We start from the raw sequence: 24,192 nt of genomic DNA on the forward strand, positions 1-24,192 counted from the left end.
TCGATCCTCTTATCTCATGTGTCAAAGAATAATGAATTCCCCAGAATAAATGAAGTTGCCCAAAATACAAATTTCTCATGCAAAAATTATTAATCTGTTTGGGGATTCTTCTGTAATTTTTAAGCTACACAAAATATTAATAGAATTTGGCTTTCCTTGACATCAATTTGAGCAGCTGACATCAAACTGACTGACAGTGGATAAAGTACACACACAGCCAGGCAAAATTCATCAGTCTCCTGCTTAAATCTGCATCTCCACAGAAATTCTTGGTAATGTGTCTTTAGTTACAGAAATAAGATGCTGAGAATGGTACCTTCCAGCATGTAAGGAGTTGACTATCCCAGGAAAATCTTCCCAATTCATTTAGTTTGCAGCCTCTGACAATGTTAGTGACAGGCATGTCGTGGGGTGTTAGCCACAACTGTGAGAACTGCCACCACATTCTTTGTTTCATCTCTCATCTGCTCCTCCAGGCTGTGGAGTCACCGGCTCAGCTTCGCAGGCCCCAGTCATGCATTTCAGAATAGGACAAACTACAATTCAAGGTGACAAAACTTCTTCATGATCACCAATCTCCCCAAAACTGTCCCTTTGGCCCAGCCTATCGGTCTTTTTAAAATTTCTGGCAAAGGGATCTCTTTACAGTGTTTGTATATATGGCTTTGAAGGTGTCAATACGTTTCTTTGTATGTTTTATTGGATCAGGACTGATATTACAGAAAAATGCAGATACACAGAAATCAAAAGTCCTGTCCTGGCACTGTGGCTCATGTCTGTAATCCCAGCACTGTGGGAGGCTGAGGCAGGCTGATCACTTGAACCCAGGAGTTTGAGACCAGCTTGAGCAATGTAGTGAGACCCCATCTCTTAAAAAAAAGAAAAAGAAATAAATAAAAAATGTTACTGTTGGAACATACTTTAGAGATGATACCATCACTGTTCACCATGCTGCATCTCCCAAGAATGAATTCTGAAAGGGAGAATTGTATGTTGGGAGTGAGTGAGGGTGTAAAGTTTTTTATTTAACTTTATTGGAAAGAAGTTCAAATTTACAAGACAGTTGCAAGTACTACTATATATCTTTTGCTTAAACTCACCAATTGCTAATATCTTGCTACATTTACTTTATTTCTCATAGATATAGAATAATTATTATTATTAAACTACTTGAGAGCAAATTGCAGGTACCATAATCCTTCACCCTTAACACTCCCTAAATATTTCAGCAGGTATCTGCTAAACACAAAAGAATTACTATACTTTGCATAGCCATGTTAAAATGATGAAACTCAGAAATTTTAACATTGACATACTACTATCATCAGTCACATTCAGATTTTACCAAGACTGTATCAGTCAGGGTTCTCCAAGAGAAACAGAACCAAGGAAAAAAATTATACACACACATACATACACATACACACACAGACACACACACACACACGGAGATTTATTTTGGGAATTAGCTCACATGATTATGGAGGGTGAGAAGTCCCACCATCTGTCATCTGCAAGCTGGAGAACCAGGAAAGCTGGTGGCGTAATTCAGTCCGAAGAGTGCAAAGGACTGGGAGGGGTAGTGGAAATGGCGAAAGTGCTAGTGTAAGTCCTAGTTCAAACTTTGCCCCAAAACCAGGAGCACCAATGTCCAAAGGCAGGAGAAGATGGATGTCCTAACTCAAACACAGAGAAAGAGTTTGCTCTTCCTCTGCCATTTTGTTCTATTTCCACCTTCAGCGAATAGGATGCTGCTTGCCCGCATTGGTGAGGGCAATCTTCTTTACTGTCTACAATTCAAATGCCAATCTAATCTCGAAACACCCATCCAGACATGCCCACAAATGTTTTACTAGGTCCGTGGGCATCTCTTAGCCCACTTGAGTTGACAAATGAAATGAACCATCACATGTCCTTTATGGCATTTCTGCTTCAAGATCTAATAAGGCTCACACATTGCGTTTGGTCAGCATGTCTCTTTCTTTGCGTTTGTCTTTCATTACATTGACATGTTTGGAGACCAGAATGCTCCCCAGTTTGGGTTTGTCTCATGCTTCCATGTGGTTAGGCTTGTGTCATGCCTTTTTGATATGTCCTTGTTAGTGCTTCACATTAGGAGATGGCACTTGATGTCACTTCATCCCACAATTGATGGCATTAACTCTGTTCTCTTGTTGAAATGTTAACCACCAGTTTGCTCCACTGTAAAATTGTCATTTTTTTTCTTTTAAATTAATAATTAATCTGTGGAGAGATACTTTGGGACTGTGTAAATATTCTATTCTCTATTAAACTTTTACCTGATAGTTTTGGCATCCTTTGATGAATCAATTATAACTACAGTGGTTGGAAGTGGTGATTTCCTTACTCCTTTATTCTTTCTGCATTTACTGGTTGGTATTCTACTCTAAGCAAGTATTTTACCTGATCCCTCAGTTATATGCTTGTTTGTTTTTAAACTTACTTAAAATAGTTTGCTCATTATCATTATGGACTATGTGTGCCTATCAAGATTTATTTTGATGTTCTAACTATTCTGGATTTGGCCAGTTGGAACCTCTTCAAGCCAGCTTCTGTGTCTTTTTGAAATATTCGTATCACTTTTTGAGCACTTTCTTATTTTCTGAAACAAATAGATGTTTCAAGTTCATCTTTGCATTTTCCCTAGCCCAGCCCTGCAATAAGACATTTCTTCAAGAAGGGTCTCTGGTTCAACTTAGAAATGGTATTTGAAATCAAGATCTGATGTTTGTCTAAATCTTGATGGCACAACAGAAAGTCCTTGTTATACAATGAAACACGCTAATCACATGAAAATAGTCTCCCTGTACCCTGCTCCCTACCCTGTCAAAAAGGAATGGGTATTAGAAGAGATGGGTTTGTTTCTTCTCAGGCATTTTTTGTACTTCTTCTGCCCACACTGTATTTGCCCATCCCCTGCCTTTAAATTCATACAAAAGCAGAGCTTTTGTGAATATGGCTGCAGTAAACATGGCAGTGCACATGTTGCACTGACGTACAGATTTCAATCCCTTTGATGTATAACCAGAAGTGGGATAGCAAGGTCATATTGTGTTTCTTTTTTAGTGTTTTGAGGAAACCCTCTATTGTTTTTCATACTGGTTTTACTAATTTACATTCCCACCAACGGTGTATAAAAGTTCCCTTTTCTCTACATCCTTACCAACACTTCTTATTGTTCATCTTTCAATAATGGCCCTTATAACAGGTATGAGGTGATAACTCATTGTGGTTTTAGTTTCCATTTTCCTACTGATTAGTGAGGTTGAGCTTTTTTATCATGAACCTGTTGGTCATTTGTATGTGTTCTTTTGAGAAATATCTTTTCAGGTCATTTATCCATTTTTAAATTGGGTTTTTTTTTTTCTTTTTTCTTTTCTTTTTTTTTTTTTTTTTTTTGCTATTGAGTTGCTTGGGTTCCTTATATATTTTGGATATTAATCCCTTACCAGATATGTGGTTTACAAATATTTTTTTCCACTCTGTAGGTTGTCTCTTTATTTTGTTAATCATTTCCTTTGCTGTGCAGAAGCTTTTTGGTTTTGTTTCAATCCCATTTGTTTATTTTTGCTTTCGTTGCCTGTGCTTTCAAAGTCATATCCAAAAAAAACCATTGCCAGACCAAAGTTGTGGAGCTTTCTTCTATGTTTACTTCTAGTAGTTTTAAAGTTTCATGTCTTATATTTAAGTATTTATTTTGAGGTAATTTTTGTATATGGTGTGAGATAAGAATCCAACTTTATTCTTTTGCATGGACAATAGAATACTATTCAGCCCTAAAAAAGAAGGAAATTCTATTATTTGTGACAGTGTGGATGAAACTGGAGGATATTATGCTAAGTTAAATAAACCAGGCAAATACTACAATAATCTCATTTATATGTGGAATCTAAAAAAGTCAAACTTATAAGAGCAGAATGACAGTTACCAGAGGCTGGGGAGAGGGGAAAACGGAGAGTTGTCGGTTAAAAAGTACAAAGGTTCAGTTAAATATGTGGAATAGGTCAGGATCTACTGCACAGGAGGGTGACTATAGTCAGTAATAATATATTGTATATTTCAAAATAACTTGGAGAGTAAATTTCAAGTGTCTCACCACAAAAAAAAATGGTAAGCAACTGATGGATGTTAATTTAGTTTGATTTAATCATTCCACATTGTATACAGATATCAAAACATCACATTGTACCCCACAAATGTATAAATTTATGATTTGTCAATTACAAATAATATTAATTTTATAGGCAGGCATGGTGGCATCCACCTGTGGCCCCAGCTACTTAGGAGGTGGAGGCAAGAGGGTCACTTAAGCTCAGGAGTTTGTATAATTCAGTAGCATTAAGTATGATTACAATGCTGAACAACATCACCACTACCTAGTTCTAGAACATTTCATCATCCCAAACAGAATCCCTGTGCCCAATAAGTAATCACCATTCATACCTCCCTCCTCCCAGCCCCTGGAAACTACTAATCTGCCTGTCTCCATGTATTTCCCTATTTTGAGTATTTCAAATAAATGGAATCATACAATTTGTGGCCTTTTGTATCTGACTTATTTCACTTAGCATAATGTTTCAAGCTTCATCCAAGATGTAACATGTGTCAATACTTCATTCGTTTTATGGCTGAACAGTATTCCATTGTACAGCTATACCACATTCTGTTTATCCATTCAACAACTGATGGATATTTGAATTGTTTTCACCTTTTGGCTATTATGAATAGGGCTGCTATAAACATTTTTGTACAATTTTTGTTTTGAACAGTGGTTTTCAATTCTATGAAATACATATCTAAGAATGCCATTGCTGGGTCATATGATAATTCTGTGTTTAAGTTTCTGAGGAATCTTCAAATTGTCTTCCACAGCTGCTGCACCACTTTACACTCCCATCCTATAGTACTGTCAGAAGGTTCCAGTTTCTCCACATCGTCACCAACACTAATTTTTCTTTTTTGTTGTTATAATCATCTTAATAGCTATGAACTGCTATCTCACCTCTCATCACTGTTTTGATTTGCATTTCCCTAATGATCAGTGATGTGTAGCACCTTTCCCTGTACTTATTGGTCATTTGCATGCTTTCTTTGGAGAAATGTCTACTCATATCTGTTGCCTGTCTTTTAATTGAATTGTTTGTCTTTTCATTGTTGCATTATAAAAATTCTTTATATATTCTGAATATTAAAACTTTATCAGATAAAGTTTTTTAATTATTTTTTTCATTACATGCATGTATCTTGCAGACATACGATTTTTCTCATCTGTGGATTGTCTTTTTATTCTTTTCATACTCAAAGTATTTTTTGATACAAAAATGTTTTTAATTTTGCTGAAGTCCAGTTGAGCTATTTTTCTTGTTGTTGTTTATGTTTAGTATCCCAGCTAAAAAACCACTCCAAGGCAAATCAAAGGTATGAAGATTTACCTATTTTCTTCTTTGAGTATACATTTTTAGCTTTTCAGTTTGGAGATTTCTCAAAGAGCTAAAGATAGAACTAACACTAATCCTAGCAATCCAATTACTGGACATATACCTAAAGAAAAATAAATCATTCTATGAAAAAGATCCTTGCACTCATATGTTTATCACAGCACTATTCACAATACCAAAGTAATGCTGTCAACCTAGGTGTACATCCACAGTGGACTGGATAAAGTGTGGTACATATACACCATGGAACACTACACAGCCATAAAGAAGAATGAAATCATGTCCTTTGCAGTAATATGGATGAAGCTGGAGGGCATTATCTTAAATGAATTAACACAGAAACAAAAAATATCACATATTCTCACTTATAAGTGGGAGCTAAAAATTGGGTACACACAGACATAAAGATGGCAACAATAAACACTGGAGATTCCAAAAGAAGAGGAAGGAGGGAGGGAGGAGGTCAAAGACAGGAAAATGTTCTACTGAGTTCTATGTTCACTATCTGGATGACAGAATCAATAGAAGCCCAGACTTTAGAATCATACAATATACTCGTGTAACAAAACTGCACATGTACACCTGAATCTAAAACAAAATTTTTAAAATAATAATAATAAAATAAAGTTTTAGCTTTTATATTTAGATTTTTGAATCATTTTGAGTTTTTATATATGGTGTGTAGTACAAGTACAATTTTATTCTTCTGTAAGTGGAAATTCAGTTTTCCAAGCATCATTTGTTGAATAAACTAGTTTTTCACCCATTAAATGGGACCCTTATTGAAAATCAACTGAGCATAGATGTATAAGTTTATTTCCTGGACTCTCAATCCTATTGTGTTGATCCATATATCTATCTATATGCCACTACCATACTGTTTTGATTATTATAGTTTTATAGTAACTTTTGAAATCAGAAAACTAAGTCCTCCAACTATGTTCTTTTTCAAGATTGTATTGGCTATTTGGGGCTCCTTGCAATTTTTTATGACTTTTAGAATTGGCTGTTTCATTTCTGAAAAATAAAGGTCCCTGGAATTTTAATAGTGATTACATTGAATCTGTAGACCACTTTGGGAAGTATTACCATCTTAACAATATTAAGTTTTCCAATCCATGAACATGGGATGTCTTTGTCTTTACATTTATTTAGATCTTCTTTCACTTATTTCAGCAATGTCTTGTAATTTTAAGTATACTGGTCATGTACTTTTTTAGTTAGATTTATTTCTAAGTACTTTATTCTTTTTGATGTTATTGTAAATGAAATTATTTTTTAATCTTTTCAGATTGTTAATTGCTAGTGTATGAAAATACAAGAATAAACATTTTTAGATTTCCTACTTTGTGTCAGACAACTTCTATAAATTATTACAGTTAGTCTCAGAGCAGCCCTGTGAGTTAAATATTATAATCTCTATTTACAAATGAAGCAAGTAGAACCCAAACATGTTGAAACACAACAAGGGGATACTAAGAGAAAGAGACAGAGAACTGAATTGATATGTATAGATTCCAATTTTTTTCAAGCCTACTTTCATGTTTTTGCTTGTCCTCTCATCTCCAGCCTCTATGTATCTTTTGGTTTAATTAGCTCTAGGCCTGAGCACATGCTCCTCCCTGAACATGGACCCCCATCCCATGCACCTCACTGGGCTTACTCCTACTCGTCCATCAGTCTCCAGCTGAAATGTGACTCTTTCAGGACAGACTTCCCTGACCCCCTCCCCAGTGGAGACCTCCTAACATTTCCAGCTTATGCAGTCATCCTAGCATAATTTGCAAGATAGTTCTCTTTCATCTTCAGAATTGTTCCAGTTTGCTTGATAAATGATCATCCTCTCCATAGCCCTTTATGTACCCATGGCCCCTTATCCGCCTCTCCTTGTCTGTTCTTGTGGTTGCTGGTTTGGATGTCCTCTGAGAGACCTTGAGCTCCCTCAACAGGCCTGTGTCTGTGTTGTGCACTGCCCATATCCCTAGCAACTAGCATGGCACAGAGTAGGCACTCAGCAAACCATTACTAAATGAGCAGGTTTTAACAACCAGCAAAAAGCCTATCAGACATGAATTCCCACCTTAACTGTCACCAAGAAAGACTAGACTTGTGTTTCTACAATGCCACCACTCCTTTCCCATATTCTCTTGCATTTTCACTTCAGAATCAATTCTACATAAGGATGCAATCTTATACCCTGTTCCTCCGGGTCTTTCTTTCTAAAGTATGTATTGATTATTTACAACACAGCTACAACAGAAAGGAATCACAAATGGTTCATATAAATATCTCTTATGCCATGGAAATTTATTTTCTGAAAATGAAAAGTAACCCCATAGTCTATTAATTAAGCAGTACCTATAAAATCAAATGGCCCAAGTATAATGAAAACAATGCATCTACATTTTGAATCATTTAAGATGTTTAACCAAAAAACTAGTCTATTATTTTTCTCAACCTAGTAACAATGATCAACCTTGCTTTTTAAACAGAATTAATTAAATCATACGTCATTCCATGAGAAAAGTAAGGTTTAATTTAGGATTAATTCAGAAGTGTAAAAAGTTCCTGAATTTTCTAAGACATGGATTAATTTATATGGAACATTTGGAATAAATACTTCTTTGCATCATTTGAAACCTTGCTGGCTGCCTTCTAACAAAAAAACCTTGACTTTTTACAAATTGAGTATCTCTGTACCTTCATGTATGAGGGGAGGGGAATTCACAGGGAGTAAAGGGGTATATTCCCCCACCCCCACCTCACTGTTAATTTAGCCTCATGTCTTATAGGAAGTTGCACTGGGAATGTTGCCTAGCATGGTGCTTAAGAAGTTGGTTAGGGAGTCACACAGACATGGGTTGAAAGTGGTAGCTTAGTAGCTACAATTCCTCTTGAAGATTACTTAATCTCTCTGAGTGTATTTTCTTAACATAAAATTTAAATAACAGAAGTTGCCTCCCAAGTTTGTGGTTAGGATTAAATGAGATACTGGGCCAGGCGCGGTGGCTCAGGCCTATAATCCCAGCACTTTGGGAGTCCGAGGCAGGCAGATCACCTGAGGTCAGGAGTTTGAGACCAGCCTGCCCAACTTGGCGAAACCCTGTCTCCACTGAAAATACAAAAATTAGACGGGCGTGGTGGCGGGCACCATAGTCTCAGCTACTCAGGCGGCTGAGGCAGGAGAAACACTTGAACCCAAGAGGCAAAGTTTGCAGTGAACTGGTATCATGCCTCTGCGCTCCAGCCTGGGCGACAGAGTAAGACTCTGTCTCAAAGAAAGAAAGAAAGAAAAATAAATAAATAAATAAGATACTGTCAAAAGGTTCTCAGTAAATGCTCTCACCCAGTCACCTCCTGGTGACTGAGACCTATTGCTCTGTAAAGGTTTAATCCCACAGACAAGACCTCAGAATGCACAAGCTTAAATTCTCTCATCACTTTTTACAGCTTTTCCCCAGCCCTGCTTCTGCAAAACAAAGGCAGGTGTAACTATGGCTCAAAAGGTTGAGTGGGTCTTCTCATCTTACCCCTGTTGAGAGGAAAAGCAAGGGACAAAGAAGTAATCAACACTAGATTTTTTAAAGAGATGCAAACAATTTGGACCCAGACACCCTTCCAAAGCTTAGCAAGAGTTTTGTGAATGAAACTCAGCCTCATACTCTCTTTCCAGCCTACAAAAGGAGGCAGAAAGCAAGGTAAGGGAATCAGAGCAGGCATGGCTTAGGTAGCACTGTCAACAAAAAAGAGTCAAACTCTGTAAAATATTTAAAGAATTTATTCTGAGCCAAATGTGAGTGACCATGGCCCATGACACTGCCCCAGGAGATCCTGAGAACATTTGCCCAAGGTGGCTGGGCTACTGCTTTGTTTTATATATTTTAGAGAAACATGAGATACCAATTAATACATGTAAGATGCACACTGGTTCAGTCCAGCAGGACAACTCAAAGGTGATGGGGGTTGTGGTGGGGTGGGGGAGTCTTCTAGGTCATAGATAGGGGGATTCAAGGATTTTCTGATTGGTAATTGCTTGAAAGAGTTTACCTAAAGACCTGGACTCAATAAGAGGGAGTGTCTGGGTTAGGATAAGGAGTTGTGGAGCCCAAGGTCCTTATTATGCAGGTGAAGCCTCTAGGTAGCAGGCTTCAGAGAAAATAGATAGTAAATGTTTGTAATCAGACATAAAAAGGTACTGGACTCTTAATTATCTCTTGGAACAAGAAAAAGACCTGGAAAGGGAAGAGGATTCCCTATAGAAGGTAGATTTTCCCCACAAGAGACAGCTTTGCAAGGTCATTTCAAAATATGTCAAAGAAATATATCTCGGGGTAAAATACTTCAGTTTCTTACAGGGCCTGCTATCTCTCATGTTGGTATTTTATTACTACAAAAAGTCTGTTTGGTCAGTCTTAAGGTCTGGTTTAATGTTAATGCTGGTCAGCTGTGCCTGAATTCCAAAGGAAGGAAGGTATAATGAGGTATGTCCAACCCCTCCTTCCCATGATGGCCTAACCTGGTGTTTCAGGTTAACTTCAGAATGCCCTTGGCCAAGAGATGGGGTGCATTCAGTTAGCTGTAAAGTTTAGAATTTTATTTTTGGTTTATAGCGTTTATAAATGGAGTTCTCCCTGGAAAGTAGGGTTGAGGATTTTTCATCCCTACTGGAAACCAGTGAAGGGAGACACTCCAAAAGATGACTTGTTGAGATTGAGAGCACCTGCAAGAAGGTGAGGATGGAATCCACTCTATTGCCACACCTCTCCTAAGCCAGGGGGCTTCTTGGACTACTCTACATGTAGCCAAGCATAAAACAAACAAACAAACAAAAAAAAAAAAAGGAAAGGGGAAAAGGCAGACCAAAGAAAGGAGGAAGCACATTGCTATTATAGCAAGGATCCATGGCACACTAGTGCAGGAGGGCTTGAGTAGTCTTGCTTGTGCCCACCCAAGAGCTTTCTGCCAAGCAAGGCAACCCTCAAATGTAGGCAGTTGCAGGGTGAAACACAAGGAGACTAGTGGTCCAAAAAAACAGTGATAACTTTTGAGTTCTTCGCAGGGTCTCTCAGTCACCAAAACATACAATCCAATGTTAAATAATATCTCCTGTGTCAAAGCATTGAACAATGGGGAGACTCTGAAAGTCCCTACAAGGAAACTCACACGTGTGCCAATAGAGACTCAACTTTTAGAAGCCTGCTACATGCAGAGCTTTGATAGCGGTTCAGAGATGCAGCAATAGCAGACACAATCAAAGGAAGAGACACTTGCCCCCTTCTATCTCCCTCTTTCCTGTGGCTGTTCCCAGAGGAAAAGGGGGTCCCAAAGAGAGAAGAGACCTGGGAAAGCAGAGAACACTGTCCCAGCCTGGACTCTTTACACCTGAAGGTCACTGGCTGTGCTCAGATGTGAGTAAAGTACAGAAGAGGGAGATTTGACTGAGCAAGTTTGAAGGTAGTGATATAGACTCATATATCTTAAAATCTTGCTACTCAAAGTACAGCAAGCAGTGAGCACACTGATGTGGGCTGGGAGCTGATCACAAATGCAGAATCTCACGGCCCATTCCTGGAAGTCGTGAATCAGAATCTTCATTGTAATAAGACCCCTGGTGGTTTGTATACAATTAAAGTTTGAGAGGCACTATCCTAAAGGCTCAAAGAGGATTCTACCTTGGAGATTTAAAAACGTATCCAGGAGTTTGTTTTCTCTCTCATTCCTATTCTCTCTCACACGCGCTGTCGCTCTCTCTCTCTCCCTCATAAATATTTTTAACTTGAAGTCAATAGGGAAGCATTGGAGAGACAAGGACAAAAATGGGGAACACTAGAAGAAAATTTAACCACCATGTGGGAAGCCATCTGCAGCCAACACGTTGCTGGCATGCCTCTGGCCCATATATCCACAGAGCAGAAGCTGACTAGGCAAGAACTCTTAGCAGGCTTTTGAGGTCATGGGGTACCGAGAAATGTACAGTCAGGACTCCCAGTACTGTGAAAGGCCAAGCATCAAATCACATCTGAAAAAGGAAGTGCCTTCATAATAACTTCAATCAAAATTAGCAGCAGGCACCATCAGTGTCCTTTATGACAAGCAGGTTCTCATTGTATAAAGACATACACACTTGGAGAGGAATCCAAACAGATTCTGGGGCCATGGCTTTTGATAAACATCAATTGGGGCTGATTAACAAAAACCAAGCCACCTGAGGTCATTGTAACACCCCTCCCCCCACCCCGCCACCTTCATTTTGAGTTCTGAAGCTTGCTCTTTTTTTTGAAGCCATCAAGATTTCGCATGATTATAACAGAACACTAGGCAAGAATTTTTTTTAAATCTGTATTTCTTGTCACCTCCACCACTAGGTAACACCAGGGAAGTCACAGTTTCTGTGAACTTTGACAAATCTACTATAGCTATTATCAAGATGAGGAGCATCAAATTTGGAGTTAGAGAAAATGGGGTTTGAGTCCCAGTTCTGCTTAATATAGCAAGTGATCTGGAGTAGGTTTCTTTGAGAGACCTGCAAGAAATGGTTTCTGACTGTTTCTTCCACTTCCAGTACTTAATGTATTGAGAAGAATTGTATAAATGGTACTGTGGAAAGAAAATGCCTATCAGAGAGGTGAGTCACCCCAAGAGGGGATGCACACTAAAGCAATGAAGCAGCTATAGCAAACAACACTGGGTCACTGGCCACTGTGGGGGCCCATTCTTCCCAGGCAGATCACACATCTCAGAGGAAGCCTTGGGCATCTGGCAAGCAACTGTGGGCAGGCAACTCCCAAGGAGGGCTGAGGAGCTTGCAGTATTAGTGAATCCTGTATTCTTTAGCACCAGTTGCTATGGTTCAAATGTGTCCCCCAGAAATTCATGTGTTGGAAACTTGATCCCCAGTGCGACAGTGTTGGAAGGTAAAGCCTGAAGGGAGATATTTAGGCCAGGAGGGCTGTGTCCGCAGGAATGGTTTAAAGAGAATTGTGAGGATCAAATGAGAAAAAGCATGTGGGGCTATTTTATAATATGGATATGGTTTGGCTGTGTCCCTACCCAAATCTCAACTTGAATTGTATCTCCCAAAATTCCCATGTGTTGGGGGAGGGAACCGAGGGTGGGGGTAATTGAATCATAAGGGCTGGTCTTTCCCATACTATTCTTGTGATAGTGAATAAGTTTCACGAGATCTGATGGGTTTATCAGGGGTTTCTGCTTTTGCTTCTTCATTTTCTCTTGCCCCCACCATGTAAGAAGTGTCTGTCACCTCACTCCATGATTCTGACGCCTCCCCTTTAATTGTAAGTCCAATTAAACCTTGTTTTCTTCCCAGTCTCAGGTATGTCTTTATCAGCAGCATGAAAACAGACTAATACAAATACATAAAGAGCTATTTAGTACAGCAAAGTTTATGTAGGAAAACTATTTCATTCACATAGAAAGCATGAGAAAAAACACAAATACGTTTGCAAGAGCTATGATATCTAAAAATCATTACAAGGCCAGGCAGAGCGGCTGACACCTGTAATCCCAGCCCTTTGGGAGGCCGAGGTGGGCAGATCACTTGAGGTTAGGAGTTCAAGACCAGCCTGGCCAATATGGTGAAACCTCTTCTCTACTGAAAATACAAAAATTAGCTGGGTGTGGTGGCATGTGCCTGTAATCCCAGCTACTCAGGAGGCTGAGGCAGGAGAATGACTTGAACCCAGGAGGTAGAGGCTGTAGTGAGCTGAGATCACACCACTGTACTCCAGCCTGGGCAACAGAACGAGACTCCATCTCAAAAAAAAAAAAAAAAAAGAAAAAGAAAAAGAAAAATTGTTACATTACATGGTATTCTTAATAAATTGTCCAAAAAACCACAAGGGCTTCAAGCAGCCTATGAGAATTTGTTTGACAAAAATATTAGGCAACAAGAATACCAGTAACATAAAAGCCATCTCTAGTCACTGCCTCTTCATGAATATTCTCTATGTGCTCCACAGGAGCCAAAAATGATTGGACATTTTCTATTCCCCATTCCTCAGGACTTCCCAATTTCACTCTACTTAACTTGAGATCGGTTTCTAGCTATCATTCAAGAACTATATTCTATTATTTCTGAATGAAATATATTTTGTTTTCCAAATATATTTTCCTTCTCATTTTCATTCAGAAGTTGGAGGCAAGATGGCTTCCACTTTGATGGCAGGCTTCCTGGTTTGATCAAATTTGGCAAAAAGCAAGAACAAATATTTCTGACCCAGAGCTAATGGCTCCAGCCTTCAAATAACATTTGAAATAAAAGTCAACTTTGAAATTCTTCCCTAATAAAATGTTTAAAGGTAATGGAATAAACTACTTCAAATGTATATGATTTTTTTTCAGAAATATGCATAAACTCACTAATTTTTGTTAGACTTTATATTTGTAAACATAGTTCAATTTTTAAACCTATATTATAGAAATGCTCAAATAGAGTGAGATCCTTGTACAAAAACTCGTGCACCAAAATTCTTATTCCCTTTGCCTAGAATGCTCTTTGACAAATATACACATGGCTTGACTCCTCACTTTATCCAGATCTCAACTCCAATGTTTTTTCAGAGAAACCTTCTCTGCACATCCTGTCTAAATATAACAAACATCACTCCCTATTCCTCAACACTACTGTCTTAGTTTGTTTTCTGTTGCTACAACAGAATACCACAGACTGAGTAATTTATAAAGAATAGAAGTCTATTTGGCTCATGACTCTGGAGGCTGGAAAATCCAAGAGCACAGCAATAGCAGCTGGCTAGGGTCATCTTATGCCAGGAGGGTGGAAGGCAAAAATGAGTACACAAAAGACAGAGGAGAAAAGGAGGCTGAATTCCTATAATAACTCATCCATCCCCATGATCAGGGCATTAATCCATTCTTACTCCCAAGGGGAAAATTAATTTATTGCTGAATTTTACTGCAAAGAAAATTTACTGATTTTTTTCAACAAAAAGAATAATGAACAGACTCACCATAACTTTGTGGCTTTCATCTTTAAATCTAATTTGTCCTTTAAGCTGGGAGCCAGTACTGTAAGTAATGGTTTCTGTTGCAAGCAGGCAAGTTAAGGGCTCTGCCCTTATGAACGAATCATCTCTTAAAGGTGCCACCTCTCAACACTGTTGCATTGGGGATTATCAACATATGAACTTTTAAGGGACACATTTAAACCATAATAATTATTTTATTTTTAATTAGAGCATTTATCCATATCTAATATTGCATTATGTGTTTATTGTGTATTTACTTGTTTGCCTTCTGCATTTACACAAAAGCTTCACAAAATCAGCAATTTTATTTTGTTTACTCTGTATCCTCAACTCCCAAAGAGTATATAATCATACTAAGTGTAGAATGAATAGATTCTTTTTATGCTTAAACTCATTACCTCTTCCAAGGATTGATATTCTTCTATATTTTCTTCTAGTGGGAAGATAAGTTAGAGATCATAAGGAAACTGAGGGCCAAAGTATATAGCATGACTTTTTCAAGGTTACATACTTAATTAGTGGCCAGTCCAAGCCTAAAATCTGACTCCTAGATTCCATTATACCACACTGACTTTGACTTTCTAATAATATGATGATACTTCCACTTGAATAGAGTACAGCAGTTAAAAGCACAGGCTCTGACCTCAGACTGTCTGTTTTCAAATTCCATTTCTGATGCTTATCAGCTATATTTGGGTAAATTATGAGGTCTTCATGGCTCAGGCTCCTTTTTTACACTATAAGGGTAATAATAATCATGTTGTGGAATTATTGTGAGCATGGATATTTCCTAGAACAGTAATCGGAACATAGTAATCAGTCAATAAGTGCTTCCTCACATACTATTTCTATTATTCTCTTATTGCTTAGCACTGAATTTTTTATAATATACAAAGTTCTAAAGTGTTCTTCTGTTAAACATTATTGAAAATTGCTGTTCGTTCCACCAAAATTCTGATTATTTTATTCTCAGAAAAAAATGCCTGTAGCTGTTTACTATGGTGGACATTATGTGGACTTTATAACTATATTATATACATTATATAACTATACAAGCATACCGATGGCATATACTGAAAGATTTGGATTTCAAAAAAACCTACATAAAAAGGAGTATTTTGTTTTGTTTTGTTTTGTTTTGTTTTGAATTGACCAATATTTCTGCTTTGCCATATTCCCTGAAATGCAATACAACTTAGGGCCATTCATATAAGTTTCTTACTCTCAAGGGGAAAAATAATTTATTACTGACTTTTACCACAAAGAAGAACTACTATTTTTTCAACAAACAGGATGATGTACAGACTTACTATATCTTTGTGGGTTTTGCCCTTATATCCAATCTGTCCTTTAAGCTTACAATCAGTTCTGTAAGGAATGATTCTGTTGCAAGCAGGCAAGTCAAAATTTGATTGCATTCTCAAGTTTGACTCGGTATTCCATTTATAGTTTATTTTTCTAATATATCTTCTTGGTTCCAACAATTAAAATATTAAGAGGATCCCCTCATATTCCTAACAATGAGCAACATCAACATTCCTTGGGGATTTCCAGTGCCACTGACAACTAAAATCCAGCACTGAAAAAGCTTCAGCATGAGGCCTTAGAAAAATAACTAATGGCAGACAGATTGAAGAAGGTAGTCAAAACTTGAAGAAGCAGTTCATATGCATAGGAGTTTGGTGGTATTTGTTTTTCTGTCTCTCCTCCATGCTCTGAAAACAGGGTGGCCCCAGTCATGGAATTGCATAGCAAGGGCAGCAGCAAAACTATCACCCCATTATTTCTGACCTGAGGAACAAGGAAAAGGAGACCCTGTGTTCCAAAGAATAGAACAGAAATATTTTTCCTCTTGCCACTTTGCACCAAGAGTGACTCCAGTTGCCAGAATGAGGAGAGCTGGAGAAGCACATCTCCTAATTCCATGTAGAAACTGGAACAAGGCCTAGATTCACTCCTGAGAGACACATATGGAAAAGACACAAAGTAGCATAGCAAAGAATTTAAGATTAGAACTACAATATAAACCACCATCCAAGTCTAGGCCAACTGCTTAGTGAACCAAGCCTTTATAACAAAGCCTTTGAGATTCAAATGACATTATAATTACCACCCATAGAAAGGTAGATAGAACCTATAGTCCGAGCCTAACTGGTTTGATTGTCTGCTAAAATACATACAAAAATTCAACATTTTTCAGAGAATTTTAACAGGACTCAGAGTTTTACAATGCAATATTGAAAATATCTAGCATATTATCTAAAATCACTCAACATATAAAGGCCCAAGGAAACATGAAAAATTCATTAAGTGCAAAGACAATTAATTGATGAAAACTCCAAATAGCCTAGATTTTAAAATCACCAAAGACATTAAAGGAGATATCATAACTATACTTCATGAAGTAACATGTCTTGAATGCCAGGCGTTCTCATAGAGAAATAGGAGCTATAATAATATGGCTCGGCTTTGTGTCCCCACCCAAATCTCATCCTGAATTCTAATCTCCAGGTGTTAAGGGAGGGGCCTGGTGGGAGGTGATTGGATCGTGGGGGCTGTTTCCCCCATCGTGTTCTCATGATAGTAAGTAAGTTCTCATGAGATCTGATGGTTTTATAAGGGACTCTTCCTGCTTCACTTTCTCTCTCACCTGCTGCCACGTAAGATGTGTCTGCTTCTACTTCCGGCACAATTTTAAGTTTCCTGAGGCCTCCCCAACCGTGTGGAAGTGTGGGTCAATTAAACCTCCTTTGTTTATAAATTATCCAGTCTCAGATAGTATCTTTATGGCAGTGTAAAAATGGACTAATACATATAAGAAGAAGCAAATGCAAAATTTTAAAGTGATAAATTTTAAAAATAATACCTGGAATAAGAAGTTTGCTAAATGAGCTCAATAACAGAATGGAGATGGCAGAAGAAAGAACCAGTGAATTTGAATATTGATCAACTGAAATTTTTCCACCATAAGAACAGAGAGGAACACGATTGGGATAAAAATGAATAGAGTTTCATAAACCTGTGAAACAATACCAAAATGTAGAGCATTCACACCATTGAAGTCCCAGAAAGGAAAAAACGTGATTGATGCAGAAAGAATATTTGAAGAAATATGTGTTATACTTTTTCAGATGCCCACTTAATTCCAGAAATGATTTACTTTCTTACACAAATACTGTAATATATATTATCATCATTTTTATTCCTATTAGTGTTTAATGAGTAGGTGAAAATATTAAGATAAGGAGATAATGAAGACTAGAAAGAGAAGATTAAGCCAGGAGTGAAGTCTATAAACTAAACAAATCTCCTGAGGTCTTATATATTTCCCAGAGGTGTACCACCAATTTGGACTTTGGCTTTTCTAGTAGCCAACCAGAAGGAGGAAAGAGGGTCAGGTATTTGAGTTACACTGGCTGTGCAGTGAAAATAACCAAACGCCTAGGAGCAACTGTTATTCCTGAAAATAAGATCACAGAGAAATTTCTCTCATCCGTTCTCAGAAAGAAAACACTATACAACATCTTCTACATCTTTCCTATAGTAAAACAGCAATGAATTTCAAAAGGCCACTTCCCATAACATCAATCTTAGTCTGCTCAGGGGCTATAACAAATTTACCATAAACTGGGCAGCTTAAACAACAAACATTTATTTCTCACAATTCTGGAGACTGGGAGCCTGAGTTTAGGGTGCCAGCATGGTTGAGTTCGGGTGACGGCTCCCTTCCTAGTTCACAGATGGCTACCTTCTCTCTGTATTCTCACACGGCAGCAAAAGAAAGGAGAAAGCTCTCTCATATCCCTTCTCATAAGGCCACAAGTACCATCATGAGTGAGAGGTGAAGCTGGCTGGACCTCTGGGTCAGGTGGGGACTTGGAGAACTTTTCTGTCTAGCTGAGGGATTGTAAACACACCAATCAGCGTGCTGTGTCTAGCTGAAGGTTTGTAAATGCACCAATCAGCACTCTGTAAAAACACACCAATCAGTACTCTGTAAAATGGACCAATCAGTGCTCTGTAAAATGGACCAATCAGCAGGATGTGGGCTGCACCAAATAAGAGAATAAAAGCTGGCCATGGGAGACAGCAGCGGCATCCTGTTCCGGTCCCCTTCCTCACTCTGGAAGGTTTGTTCTTCGCAATAAATCTTGCTGCTGCTCACTCTTTGGGTCCGCACTACCTTTATGAGCTGAGACACTCACCGTGCAGGTCTGCGGCTTCACTCCTCAAGTCAGTGAGACCACGAACCCACCTGGAGGAACGAATAATCCCGGACACACCACCTTTAAGAGCTGTGACACTCACTGCAAAGATTCGCAGCTTCACTCCTTAAGTCAGCAAGACCACGAACCCACCAAAAGGAAGAAACTCCAGCCACATCTGAACATCTGAAGGAACGAACTCCAGACACACCATCTTTAAGAAGTGTAGCACTCACCGCGAGGGTTCACGGCTTCATTCTTGAAGTCAGCAAGACTAAGAACCAACCGGAAGGAACCAATTCCAGACCCATGGGGACTCCACCCTCATGACCTAATTACCTCTTGAAGGCCCCATATCCAAATGACATCACAATGGTGATTAGGGTTTCATGTGAATTTTGGAGTGACACATTCATTCACTCATAGGAACATCCGTCCAATGTATCGCCTTTAGGCACGAGCAGAAGGGGCCCCTACTGTGGGACTATGTGCTTGTGTCCCTCAAGATTCATACGTTGAAGCCCTAATCCCCAGTGTGATGGCGTTTGGAAGATGGGGTTTGCAGAAGGTAATTAGCATTAGATGAGGTAATGAGGGTACACTCTTCATGATGGAATTAGTGCCCTCATAGGAAGCAGAAGAGACCAGAGCTCTCTCTTTCCACCATGTGAGAATACAATAAAAAGATGGCCATTTACAAGCCAGTAAGAGGGCCCTCAGAGAGCCCCACCATGCTACACCCTGATCTCAGACATCCAGCTTCCAGAACTATGAGGAAACACATGTTTGTCCTTTAATCTCCCAAGTCTATGGTATTTTGTTGTGGCAGCTGGACTAGACTAAGACAGCCCACTCTTGAGAAAACCTGCTCCAGCTCTTCCCCATCTGTCCTCCTATCCTGAGACAAAAAGTCTGGGCTGAAGCTTCAGTGCCCAGCTAGAATCTCTACTACTATTTCTGGTCTCATAGCAGGTGCTCGGTACTTTGGAAACATCTATGGGTGGATGCTGTGTGCCCCACCCAGATGCCCTGAGGACTAAGGACTGGCCTCCCCAACACATGTGTGTGCTGCAGCAGACTCTCATTAGCACTCATTGCCCTTAAAATTATTTCCCCCAAGAAAATCACTTCACCTAAGGTCACACCCCTTCCTGGGGCAGCCCACAACCAGTGACTGAAGTACTAAGGCCCACTCCCCTAACCCCAGCTTAGGACAACCCTGAAAGACCATCCAAGCTCCAGAGCTTCCCTTGGGATCATCAGAGGCTGCCACTGACACTGCATCGCAACCCTCCTCTCTGTGCCCAAACTTGCTTCCCCCCAGCCCTTCATTTCCACAGGGGTTGATCCCAAAAGAAGTTCACAATAAATCTCATGCACAGTGATCACAATCTCTGAGTTTGTTCGTGGAGAACCCAAACTTGACACCTGCCCTAACAATGCTGATGGCAGTTGCTGGGGCCAGGATGCACTGCCCAGCTACAAGGGGTGGTCATGTGATAACTGGTCATGACAGGGTGTGGCCGTGGACTGGGTGCCCATACTTATGCAAGAACTTTATAGTTGAGAGATGGAGCCGGGGTAGAAGAGGAGGAGCCGGACAGCAGGACAACCCTCACTGTCATCTGCCTCCAGAACATCACAGAGTCCATTTTGAAGGTCTACTTGGCAAGATAGAAGGAGCATATACAAATATTTTATTTAAAAGTTTATTAGCTCAGCTTATAACTTAAATATTCAGACATATGGTATTTGGGCCTCACAAATATTAGGGACAGAACTACTTGTGTTAGATTCAATTATATCTTATCACTCTCTCAAACATATGCCTATCTGCTTTCTGAAATGTTTAAGTGCTTCCAAGGACGCTTCTGGTCCCTACATTAAGAATATTCCCCTTGGGGACTGTGATCTCATTGGATTCTTCTAAGAACAAAATCCTTAGGGTCTATGCTACAAGCAGGATTCTGAATGACTCATATCACCAAGTTGGTATGACATTTACAGTGTATTATCCTCTTGGGTGATGACAGATAAGGCCCACCTTGAACAAATATCTTAGGTAAGTTTAGTAGATAATGGTTGTTCCTGAGGATTAGAGGTCAGTGAGGGTTAGCGCTTCTACAACTTTGCTACTAAGTCGTAATGAACACAAGCCTCAGAACACACAGTCCAACGTTTATTTATAAACGTTTATTGAACAAACGTTTATAAAGAAGCATGTTTATAACATGTATTGTAAGCTCAATAAGCATCACTTTAGGTGATCCAACCACATAGATTCACCCAAGGCAAGTGCCACACATTCTATAGAAAATATTCTATTAAGCTCAGTCTGCATCAGGCCACCTGATTGCTTCCAACGTCTGGACCCAGGTCCGTATAAGGAGAGAAATGTGAATGAGTCCTCACTAGATTCACGAATCCAATCAGCACAAAAGGAAAGGAGAGCCTTTACATAATTTGACTAAGCCACATGATCTAGAACAGTAAGGGGTATCTATTTTTAACACATTTGCATAGCCCATTATATGAATTAACAAATCACATAATTCAGCAATGAAAATATATTTCTAGCATTATTGTACCGTTGAGAAAAACCTCCAGTGTTGGTGTAGATAAAAGCGCTCAAGAACTTTAATAATCACCTCTGGAGTGAGGCCCTAATAAAATGATGGGATTATTGAAATGGTCAGTTTAAATGAACTAATACACTCATTTATGTCATACTCTCTCTGCTGAAGCATTTTGAAACAAATTATCGTCATCCTACTACCATTTTATGTGGCATATGAGTCACATATGCTATGGCTTTTCCAAAAGCCCATAGCTGAGCTCCCATGTTTGAATATGACTCAATGAGCCTTTGTGGCAAATCTTTATCACGGCTCTATTTGTGATGTTCAGGAAACGAACACTTGAAAGATGACCTTGCATATAAAACAAATGTAATTGGTACTACCAAATATAATAATATTCAAATAGCAGATGTGAAACCTTTGAAAGACCCAGTAGTCTCAACTCCGAATAAACAACTGTAGATCCGATGTTTCATTTGGACTACAATGTCAGTATTCTGTGTTCTGACAAACGTTTTGCTATTAGGTTAGAACTGCGATTACTTTTGCACCAACTTAATATTTAAAATGAGACATTTTGTTGAATAATATGTATCTTCTGTCAAATCATTACATTGGGACTAGCCATCAATGTCACCACCATATGATAGGGCAAATTAATACCATATATACAGGAGCTCCTTGACTTGCAATGAGTCCTGATAAACAACATTGTAAGGTGAAAATGCATTTAATACACCTAATCTACTGAACATCAGAGCTTAGCCTATCCTTCCTTAAATGTGCTCAGCACAGTTACATTAGCCTACAGTTGGCAAAATTATCTCATACAAAGCCTGCTTTAAAATAAAGTGTTGACTATCTCGTGTAATTTACTGAATACTATGCTAAAAGTGAAAAACATAATGATTGTATGGATACTGAAAATATTGTTTCTACTGACCACAGGTCACTTTAGCACCACTATAAAGGTGAAAAATTCTAAGTGAAACCAGTGTATGTGGGGGATCGTTTGTACATACATCTGTGTGTGTGTGTGTGTGTGTGTGTGTGTGGTCAACAGAGGATTCAAAGTTGAATCAGAATATAAATAGCACCAAGGGTACTGCAATTAATAGACATTTATGAAACTTAACTTTAAAAGTAATATGTTCAATAGATCGTTTGATGAATGCCTGTACACATCCTTACTCAGTTCTTCCAAACTAAGCACCCTAAAAGTGGAAACGATGGTGGTGATTTCATCAATAATTTCACAAATGGAAAGTATTCTTAGAAAACACTTCTTTGGACAGCTGGCAGCCAAATAAAAGAATTAAGTGTTAGCTTTCAGCTGCATGGCTGTATTTAGCGTGGCTGGTTATCAATAGTCCATTACAGCACAGTACCCCTCCCAGAACACTCACATGTGTTTGAGAGAGATCAATTCAATTTTATGTAAACTTAGTATAACTTCTAAACAACTATCTCCAAGTAATTATTAAAGCAGAAGCAATGCTGTAAATGCCAAACTAACCAAGGCACACAAACTCTGTTTACTTCCTTGAGTAAACATTCAGGGAGAAATGCACTTATTTGAAAATCAGTCCCATTACTCAACTATTTGAAATTTTATCTCAGTATGTTCACGTAATATTTCTTTTTCCCTGACCTGTCTGTCGTCATCACACGTGACTCAGCATCTGCTTGGCAGGCTGCTGACGGCACATCATGAATGCATCTCATCCTACCTGCACAGTCAGAAGACAAATAGTTGAAGACAACAGCCACTACCTTCTTGATGTTAACCTTGTTCTGTCTCCACCTACCTCAGAGTTGCTGGCAGAGTTTATACCTTCTCCTGATGAAATCAGGCAGATTAAAGGTCACAGGGACCACAACAGAAATGTTTCAACAACAGACTCGTGATGTTTAATTTTTGTGTCAATTTGGCTAAGCCATGGGTCCCGGATATATGGCCAGACATTATTCTGGATGTTTCTGTGAGGATGTTTTTTGAATGAGATTAAAGTTTATATTAGTGAACTTTGAGTAAAGCAGATCATCCTCCATGATATGGGTGGGCCACATCTGATCAGTGGAAGGCCTGAATAGAACAAAGACTGACCTTTCACAGCAAGAAGGAAATCATTCACCTGCACACGGCCTTCAGGCTTCAGTGATAATGTCAGTTCTTCACTGGGACCCCAGCCTTCTGGACTGCTCTGATGATTTTGATTTTGGACATGCATCTCCATAATCATGTGAGTCAATGCCTTAAGATAACTATCACTATGCACACACCCTCACGCATCCTACGGATTCTGTTTCTCTGGAGGTAACCATGACTAATGCAATACTCTAGCCCGTAAGTACTTATCTCATGGGGTAGCATAGTTGTGCCCTCAGGACTCAGTGTGATTCCACCTGCATAAATCCTGCAGTTCCTGGGACATTTGAACAAGGGTGGGGTGAAAAAGATAGCCTTTCTTGGTGTACCCACTCTGCTTGCTAAAAACATATCTATAAATGCCTTGAATTTGATCATTTTGTAAATATATTTGTGACTTATGTGAATGTAGCCACAGGTATCAATTTCTTTCAGAAAAGCAGGAACAGTCTACATTCAAGACATCAATCCTACCTCTCAACAGGGGCGTAATGGATGTCTATTCTACTTTTAAAATTATTTTGGTCCCATAGTTCATAGCACACAACAAATACAAATACAGTCATGCACTAAATAATGATGTCTTAGTCAATGAGAGATGACATATACAACAGTGGTCCCATAAGATTAGAATACCATATTTTTACCATTCCCTGTCTTTGATTAAATATGTTTAAACACATAAATACTTACCATTGTGCTCCAATTGCCTACAGTATTCAGTACTGTCAAATGCTGTACAGGTTTGCAACCCAGGGACAACAGGCTACACCACCTAGCCTAGGTGTGCAGTAG

This window comes from Macaca thibetana, chromosome 18 (assembly GCF_024542745.1).
Source record: "Macaca thibetana thibetana isolate TM-01 chromosome 18, ASM2454274v1, whole genome shotgun sequence".
NCBI lineage: Eukaryota > Metazoa > Chordata > Mammalia > Primates > Cercopithecidae > Macaca > Macaca thibetana.